Genomic DNA, 10741 nt, shown 5'->3' with positions numbered 1-10741 from the left:
TAGGAATTAGGATGTAACGTGCTAAGTTGCTTTAATAAAGCCACGATAGACGGTTTGCGTATAGGTGGATGAGGGTTAATGTAATACCCCGTAATTAATCAAAGAGTTTAGTGTATTTAAATTCAATTATGTGTGGATTCCTGTACCTATTATTGTGCATGCTTCATTGTTATATTAAGTTCATTTAATGGTGCATGTAAATTAATTGTATATGTTAAAATAGTAAATTTATTCATTTAATTGTGCATGTATTATTATAATTAATTTTATTTGTTAATTATGTTTAATTAAGCAATATTAGTTAATTAGAATATTATATTTGTGTTATAAAGTATTATGATGATATAATATATTATTTTGTAAATAACAATAATAATAATTATATTAGTTTAATAATAATAATAATAATAATAATATAATAATAATAATAAAAGTTTATTAATAATAATATTAGTTATAATAATAATAATAGTTATAATAATAATAATAATAGTATTAAACCAATGTCATGATGAAATTAGAGATTAGGATAGGATTGCATCAATGTTTATGGGTGGAATTGAAGCCTTATGGTTGGGAGGATGGTTAGTTGATGAAAAAATTAGATATTTGTAATATTTATATTATATATTTTGTATATAAATTAACTAGCTTACCTTAGAAGAAAAGAAAGGGAGTTAGAAGCAAAGTATAAATTCTAGAGAGCTATTTTATAAGAGTGACAAGAAAAGAGAGAGAGAAAGAAGCTTGGACCGGTGTAGGCGATTTTACCCGACTACGCGCAGACCGGCGGATTTATTTTAAATCCAAAAAGGCAAGTTATTATCTACTTTTCCCCTTTGAATTAATAAATTAATTGTTTAGCTTATTTTTATGCATAGAGCCAAGGTTAGGAGGTTAATAAATTATTAATTTTATTTTATTAAATTAATGGAATTTTAATTATATAGGATGGTATATATTTATTTAATGTCCTATGAAATTAATAATGGCTAAAAATAATTAAAATAAGACTTTAGGGATTTTTCTATAATTTTCTAGATTTTTCCGGGCATTTTCTGCAATTTCCGGTGACCTTCCGGCGAGTTTTCCGGTCGCCGGCAATGGGGGAGATGATCGGGGTGATCCGGTGTGACGCGGCGCACCATAGGAGGGTGTACGCGCGCATCCTGGCCATTAGTAAAGCCGGATTGATCCGGTGCATCGCGGTCCATGTTACCGCGGTACACCCGGATCCATGAACGTTGGATGGAGGAGATGTAGGTGGATTGATCCGGTGTGGCGCGCATGTAGGAAAGCTGATGCAGCCAACCAACCGGAGGACGCCACGTCAGCAGGGAGCCATCAACGCGCGCGTGGGAGCGCGTGCGCGCGCGTGGAACGCTCCAGACGCGCGTGGGAGCGCGTGTGCGCGCGTGGCTGACGCCAGACGCGCGTGGAGGCGCATGGGAGAGTGGGAAAGCTTGGCGGCGTGTGTGGGGAGCTCTGGGAGGCGCGTGGGGGCGCGTGAAGGGCCTCTGCGGCTGCTGGAAAAGTCCAGAATACCCCTAGGGACTGTTTTGTCATTACCAGGACCTTCACTATACATTTTGGGGCCTCGGGTTGGCATTTTTGGAATTAACGGGACATTATATTATTATTTTATTTCTCGTTAATTATTATAATTGTCCGATTAATATTTCTAAATATTAATTGTATCAGTTAAAGTGCGAATCGCTAGTAAACATATGTAATTGATTTAACGACTATTAATGGTATTATTTTAGTAAACTGTAATAACCATTAATGTTAAATTAATTAGTGCTTGATTTTATTCATATAAATAACCCATTATATATTATGGAATATTTATACTGTTAATCGTATATAAACCATGATTATTATGCTGTGTGCATTTCAGGGAATAAATGGACTGTTTATTATGTCGCATTTATATTATATGGATGTGTTGCCATATAGAACCATGTGAGCTGACTAATAAGTTTAGACTCATTTATACCTTATGCATTCGTTGCGATAGACAGATGTGTGGCTGTCGGGGTATGTGGTTTAATATTATTGGCATGTGTTGCCTAATTGACATACTCGGTATATTTCTTAATATTGTTGGCATGTGTTGCCTAATTTATATGCTCAGTATATTCATCAGTACTTTGCGAGGTGTTATCACCGTGTAGTTCGTTATAGTCTGTGTTGTCAGTACCGTGCACCATGTATAATAGCTGATTTCCCGGGTAGGGAAAGGCGACACTTAACCACCTAGTGTGAGTCTAAGTGATCACCGTCTATTCTGGTTGAGGTCATGTTATACATCGGATAGTTCCCGTAGGATGTATACAGATATAGTACTCATCCGATTCATAATGATTAATTTATTTGATTCTCTGATTTGGGTCATAGTAGAGAGGACTTGCTCGTGGGGTTGACCCACCATTGTTGTTATTTCAGGATACGGTCAGTATCCGTTTCAAGGCTGAGGTTAGCAGTGTGGGACCATCATCCGAACTCATCTACTCCTACGATCCAGTGCAGGGTAGAAGTTTTATGTAATACTTCAGTTTCAGTTTTTATTTACTTTTGACGTTGAACTCTCAGGGTTATATTTAGGGATCCCTGACGTAGGATTTCCAAGTTGTAATGAAGTACTGTATTAAATAAAGGATGGATGGATGTTGTATTATTTAATGTTTCTTTCCTGTCTAAATTCTTTTATTTCCATCATTTTGTATTCCATGCTTGTATATTGCCAATTGTTTTGATATCCCTCGTTTTTCGTGTATAAGCCTGATCAACTTATGCGTGGAAAATGTAGGGGTGTTACAGTTAAGCCATTGGATATTTGCTTAAGCAAACGATCGTGCAGTTAAGCTACGGTTAATGGATCAGTTTCAGGGTTGGATAATTACCAACGAAACTATGGAACAGACTTTTGCGAACTTGAGTTCAAAGGAAGTTTCTTCTTTGGAATGGAGGATATCTTAAAAATGATTATATTTTGGTTGTTTTATGTGTTGTGTGTATCTACGTGTTTCATTTCTGTTATTATATGTGTCATTTTGATTGTTATGTGTTTCGCTTTTGATATTACGTGTTCATTTTTGTTAATTAATCCGGATTAGGAGTATGGATTGGTCGGGGACACAAGTATGTGTTCACTTTTGGATTTCGCATTAGTTCTACATGGCACTTACAATGGAGGAGATACTTGGGATAGGTTTCCTAGGTTTTTATGGGAAGTTATAAGTGTTCTTTTTTCACTTCTCATATTGTTGGCACAGGGAGGATAGTATGATAACGTAAAAGGTTTTGTATTTTATACGGTGCAGACTTCTTACCTGTTGGTTTGACATGGAAGCGGGGGGTTATACAATTAGACCCTAACTTCATTTAAGGATACGTTAGAGAGATATACTCTTCTTTGTAGTGGATTACGCGCAGTTTGGAGGCGGTAATAGGATATGGTAACTAATTCCATTCATACACTAACGATTTTCCTGTTAAGGAACAGTTGATTGGGTTGTCTTCCATATCGGAAGCAAGGAGCGTGATTACGGAAGGTCAGTTTTTATGTCTTAATTAGATTGATTTTTTTTTTTATGGATGGTGTTTCTCCGTTTAAGCAGTAACCTATCGATTTGTGTTTTCAAACATTAGGATGGGATGCATAGAAGTTTTACATATCTATGTTATGGAACTTGTAGGAATATGGACCTCTACCCTATATCAAAATTTGGGTACGGATGAGTAGTTGTTAAATACAACTTACATGTTGGATAGTTTTTGTGTGTCCTTTATATCGGACATATATATATATATATATATATATATATATATATATATATATATATTTTATTTTTGGAATGTGGTGGAACCTATACACAGAGGCAAAGTCCACAACGGAACGGAAATGAATTTTAAAATATAATTCAACATTTCGTGAATTCCGAGGACGGAATTTCATTTGTTAGGGGGGAAGAATGTAATACCCCTAATTTCAAAAGGGATAAAAATGGAATTTAAATTTTATTTTTGTGCATTTTAAATTGATTTTGTATCTATATGCTTATGTGTCCAATTGTTTGTTTATTTTAATTCATTGTGTTATTTTTTTTTAATTGTTTGTTTATTTTAATTAAGGGTGTAATTCTTTATTTGTTTGTTTATTTTAATTAATTGTTTTATTTATTTTATGTGTTTTAAGTGATTCGTTGCTTGCTTATTTGATTTAATTAATGGGTTTTATTAAATTAATTATTTATTAAGTATTTAATTTTTGAACAGGGTAATTATGTAATTCCCATTAACTAGGGTTTTAGATACGTTTTAGTTAGGGTTTTTGGAGCCGTCTCATAAGCATCTGATATATAACGACCCGCTCCACTACATGGTATGATATTGTCCGCTTTGGGCCTGAGCCCGCACGGTTTTGCTCTTGAGCTTCACCCCAATAGGCCTCATACCAATTGGAGGTGACACACTTACATATAAGCACTTCACCATTCCTCTACCCAGGTGATGTGGGACTGTGCACCCGTAGCTCGCCAGTGTGGTAGCCTGACAGTGTCTCTCGCACCCGCCCACGGCACACCCGCCCACAAGGTCATCACAATAATGTAATACCCCTAATTTCAAAAGGGATAAAAATGGAATTTAAATTTTATTTTTGTGCATTTTAAATTGATTTTGTATCTATATGCTTATGTGTCCAATTGTTTGTTTATTTTAATTCATTGTGTTATTTTTTTTTAATTGTTTGTTTATTTTAATTAAGGGTGTAATTCTTTATTTGTTTGTTTATTTTAATTAATTGTTTTATTTATTTTATGTGTTTTAAGTGATTCGTTGCTTGCTTATTTGATTTAATTAATGGGTTTTATTAAATTAATTATTTATTAAGTATTTAATTTTTGAACAGGGTAATTATGTAATTCCCATTAACTAGGGTTTTAGATACGTTTTAGTTAGGGTTTTTGGAGCCGTCTCATAAGCATCTGATATGTAACTAAACTGGGTTACTTTGTGGGCCGACGAAGTTAGGGCTCTGTGGATTAGGGTTTTAATTTTGCAATTATAAATACCTCAGTATATGTTAAACCTAGGGTTACATATTGTCGTAGCTTTTACACGGAAAAGTCTGCCAAATAGAGAGAGTTACAGAGGGAGTTTTGGTGAGAACAGAGCAGTTTGTGAGAATTTCGACTGGGGTTCCAAGGTTTAACCAAGGAGAAGGAAGGAGCAGAGGTTCTAGGAGGTTAGACAAGTTTCAGTGGATGTCGGAAAAACTGAGACCAACGGCAACAAGGGTTTGTTTGCAAACCTATTCAGGCAAGTTCTATCTTCCTCTTTCCCTTTGAGCCGTGTTCTGTGCACCTAGATATGCTCTAGGGTTTTAAGGAAATTAACAACTAAATCATTCATGTATGTTATACATCAAATTAATCATATGTATGCTTTGAATTATTTCTGTGATGATTTCTGCAATATCTGTTACAGTGCATGCAAGTTGGTTCAGTTTTATGTCCTTTAAGCATGAGGGTTCTTGTCGTAGTTTTTGTCTCTGTTTTTTTTATTGCAACTACTGTAAACTAAGTATGGAAAGACTACGGGAGTTATGTAAATCTCATAGGAAGGTTGTTATTTCTGTTTTAGATCTCTGTTGCATTTTGCTTCGTTGTAATCCATGCATGAGGTTTCAGTTTTTGCACAAGTTTACTTCTGTTCATTGATTTAAATTGCTATAATCAAACCTTGGGGATGCTATCAGGAGGGTGTTAGATCCTTTAGATCAGTTTAAGAAACAAGCAGAGGGGTAGGAATTGATCGGAGAAGGAGCAGATTGACGGAAACGGAGCAGGGATGAACTAGAGGCTCTCAAGAGGGAGAGAGCCGGCTCTAGGAAGTCAAGAGCCGGCTCCCCTTCAGCAAGAGCCGGCTCCTAAGGAATTGGAGCCGGCTCCAATAGGGGAAGAGACGGCTCTTCCATTCCAAGAGCCGGCTCCAATTTGTTTTACGTCCAGAAAGTGTTTTCTAGGGCTCTGTTTGGTGTTTTGAGCACTGTTTGAGCTTCTGAGTGATGCTAATGAACTGTAGGGACTTAACAGAGGATTTAAGTAGTTAATTTTAAGTGTTATTAAACTTATTGTTGTATGGTTTAAGTCTCTAAGACAAAGGATGAAGCAGTGTAAAAATATACAACGGTGTATGCTACTAACAGAAGAAAGGAACTAAATGGCTTGATTAAATTTTAGAAATTTAATGAGACTTCACGGAGAGATTAAATAGTTAATTTTTGGGTGTTATTAAGACCCTAAATTGATTTAAGGTTAATTCTAAATTAACGGATCAAACTGTATAACACTTATGTACATTGTATACGGTTAGTGGATAGATGAAGTTTTAAATACTTAAGCTTATTTTTAGGCATTCCAGTGGGATTTAATATATTTATAAAATGGTTTTAAATATATTATAGGGTCATTGATGTGTTAGATGTGATCTATGCAGGCTCTGGATGTTAGTTGTTGATTTATTAAATCATCTCCTGCAACTATATGGTTAATTGTTTGGATTTAAATTGCTAAAACATTTAAAAATCTTCTGTAATTAATTGGATATTGGTTTTGGATTTTAAATTGCTGTACTATCATTCATAGTCTGTAATTTACATGGTTTTGGTTTTAAGTTGTTGAAATACTAAATATTATTTTGCAACGATGTAGATGGTAGGTTTTGGACTATAAATTACGTGCTTATTATTTATGCCTTGTAATTTACTTGGAATCATATATTGGATTATAATTGCTAAATTCTTATATTAAATTTGGTCAATTATTTGGAATTATGTATTGGATTTTAATTGCTGAATTCTCACATTAAAATTCTGTCAATTATCTGGGTTTGGCTTTGGATTGTAAATTACTTGCTTATCATTTGAATGTTGTAATTTACATGGATATGGAGGATTGTATGCACCGGTATGGGACGGTGGCATACTAGGTATGGTTTAGCTCAAAATGCTAATTCCTACCTTATGGATTTTAATTGGTGAACAGTTTTACATGTTCTATCAATTATATGGATTTTGTGGATTGTATGCACCGGTATGGGACGGTGGCATACTAGGGACGGACTGATTCAAAATACTCAGTCCTACCTATTTTGGAAAGAAGGGTACGAATTATAAAAACATAATTCTCCTTATATTTAAGTCTGTGCAGTTGAATAAACTGAACGACTTACTGGATCTCTTATAAGTCTGTGCAGCTAAATAAGCTGAACGATTTATTGGAGTTCCTATGGATGGATTTGAATGGACTTTAAATATATGGTTATGGTACCACGAGATGGGCTTGAGTCTCATACTCGTTGGTTAGGACGCGTATATGCAGTGGATGCGTAGCTAGCTATAGTAGGTTGAGGTGTACTCTGTTAGGTCTAGGTACTCATGCCCACCTTTGGGTGCGTTTTCGCATGTTGCCTTCTATTCAGGTTGAGACCCCTATTGTAGTTCAGTGAATGTCCCATAGTGTGGATATATATATGTATGGACTAGATAGATATTGTGAGGTATCTACGGTGTATCTGCGTATCGGGTCACTGTATGGATTGCAGCTAGATTAGAACTTGCTCGTGGGCCTGACCCACTCTTCTATTATTTTTTTCAGGTGTTCGTCAGTCCAAGCTGTAGAGCTTGATCGTGCTGAGCAGATACAGTTATTCACTGCACCGATGGCATAGGATTCTATTTCATGTTAAGACTTGAGTTTTATTTCCAGTTCTTTTGAATACAGTTGGGATTTGAATAGGGGTCCACTAGATGGATTCCCGAGTTGTATATGGAGGATCAGTTGTAGCACGAAGGTTATTTATTAATGAAATTTTATTTCTGAGGTTTTCAAATATTGGATTACTCTTTTAGTTTTCATTTCAGCAAATTTTATTTATCTCTTTTGATATAATTATTCTGTGTTCGATTATTGCTAATTGTTTTGATATCCTCAGGTAATCGGGCGTGGGCCTGGCCAACCCGCATCCGAAAATCCGGGGGTATCATAGTTGGTATCAGAGCCTGACCCAGCCGGAAGTGTGTCGACGGGGACGTCGGGCCTCCAAGGGGGGTGGATTGTGATGACCTTGTGGGCGGGTGTGCCGTGGGCGGGTGCGAGAGACACTGTCAGGCTACCACATTGGCGAGCTACGGGTGCACAATCCCACATCGCCTGGGTAGAGGAATGGTGAAGTGCTTATATGTAAGTGTGTCACCTCCAATTGGTATGAGGCCTTTTGTGGTGAAGCTCAAGAGCAAAACCGTGCGGGCTCAGGCCCAAAGCGGACAATATCATACCATGTAGTGGAGTGGGTCGTTACATAACTCCTCTCAAAATATAGATTTGGCATGCAAAAATGGCATTTTGCATTGGGAATAGTCTTAATATTGTTGATGGAAATGTTATTTATGATATAAATGTGATAAAAATCCTAATGTATGATCCCGGTTCTCTCTTATCTCCATTAAGTGTTATGCAGCTCAAAAGAGTCTAAAGTTGACGCCTTAAACAACTTCTACTGAGCCTCCGTGCTCACCCATTCCTTTAATATTTTTAGGTCATGGCAAGGATGCAGTGGACAACGAACCTCCACAAATGTAGGCGTAGGCAAAGTACTCATCTTTTGTAGTTTTGTGTAAATGCTTAGTTTATGACTACTATTTTGTATAGAGACTACTATTCGTAACAAATGCCTTGATCGTGTAATCATATTCTTTTGGACTACCTTTATATATGTTTTGGGATATGTAAATGACAATATTGACGTACATTAGTATATTGGCAATGATGGATGCATTTGAAATGATCTTATGTGGATCATTGCATTATATTGTTAATTTTTATGTATATTAATACATGGTGATGTTTTAGCACATTATTTTCATGAGTTGGGATTGGTGTTAAATGGTCAAAATGACTAAATTATAGCTCGGGAATATGAACCATTTAAAAAGGGGCAAAAATGGGTCCAACCCCACATTTTAAAAAAAAAAAAAAATCAGTGGGCCTCATTTTTTATTTTTCAGAAATTAGGGATGGCAACGGGGCCGCAACTCCGCCCCGTTAGAAAATCTATTACTCCAACTCCACCCTTACTCCAGAATGGGTTTGTAATTGTTATACCATCTCCGTCCCTACTCTGATAGACAAAGTGCCGACTCTGCCTCATGTACTTCGTTTAATTGCAGAGCGCGGCGGGGCAGGTCAGGTTATGCCAAACTAGTCCAATATCCTCAAATTGGACTGATAAATAAGTTAGCCCAACTTTTAAATTACTAAGTAGTGAATATTATTATATTAACGGACACTTCTAGAAAAATAACAAGAGTCTTAAAAGTATAAAATATTTTATATATATATATATATATATATATATATATATAATCGGGGTGTGGATAGGACGGGTTCATCACTAAATCTGCCCCTGCCCCAAACCCGCTTCAGGTTTTCAAGTATTTTACCATATTCATTCCAAATCCATTTAGGGGCCACTAAATCTATCTCATTAGGAATGGAAGTGGGGCTCGGGTTGGAGAAAATTGCTATCCCCAGAAGTTGCCTATGAAGTTTGAATACTCGTAACTTCTTTGTTTTAATTTACAGCTCCTCTTGTCACCAGCTCTTGTTGGTGAGCTGTATTGAGTTTGACTCGGGATGTCTTTTTGATTCTGCAAGTAGTTGGCTTGGTCACTTACTAGGATTTTAGATCATTAGTTACATGTATACCATATATGGATTGATTTCAAGTGAACCCTGAAAGGCATTTTTTTTTTCTTGACAGTGGGACTATTACTGGCCTAAAAAGATAGGGTTGAAGTCATCGAGATCGACTAGCTAGTGTGTACATATAAAGATATGTGGGTTGGAAAGAAAAATGGCTTTGAGGCCAGCCGAATAAGTCCAAACATTGTGGGGCTATATATGATGCAAGCATTTGAGGAGTAACTACGGAAAAAAATTTACCAAAAAAAATGATAATTACAAGAGTAGGAAAAAATGAGAGAAACTATTAAGAACAAACGAAATTTAATAAAATTGACACATTTTCTTGTGTTTTAAGTTCATGACTGGTCAGGAGTATCAGGCCACATGATCCCCATATAATAAGTTTTGAAGAAAATAAACACTCTCAATTAACAAGAACGGACCCTTATGTTCCGTTTGGTAAGAAAGAAAAAAATTGAATGGAAGGAAGAGAAGAAAAGATGATTGCGACATCAATTTATAGGAAAGAGATTAAATGTTTTTCTTTTTTATTCGGTTGGATGGAAGAGAATGAAAAAAATTGGCAATTTAATTTGATTTGTAGGATAAAAGAAAAGACAAAATTTTAAATTATTTTGACCATTAAACTCATCTCTTACTTTATTTATGTAATTTATTAAATATTTATGAAGGGTGAATCTTCTATAATAGGCTCACTTGTCTTCTTTATTATCATTTGTTTTCTTATATCATTTTTACCAAACGAAGAAAATTTGTTCTTTTCTTCATGAGTAATGATATTTGCACCTATTTGTTGCACCGAATATTTTTGATTGGTTATTTATACATAGTACATGTAAGTGGAGGACCCCATTTCTTTATTTATGCATTAAAATAAACAAGTCTGACAATTAATTACAACAAATCGCATAAATAAAGAAGTAGGGCCCTCCACTCACATGTACTATGCATAAATAACCAATTAGAAA

This window comes from Cornus florida, unplaced genomic scaffold, assembly GCF_030987335.1.
Source record: "Cornus florida cultivar Cherokee Brave unplaced genomic scaffold, ASM3098733v1 CherokeeBrave_3.0.0_Hap2_Chr05, whole genome shotgun sequence".
NCBI lineage: Eukaryota > Viridiplantae > Streptophyta > Magnoliopsida > Cornales > Cornaceae > Cornus > Cornus florida.
The sequence above is the reverse complement of the archived record's forward strand: the minus strand, read 5'-3'. Positions refer to the sequence as shown.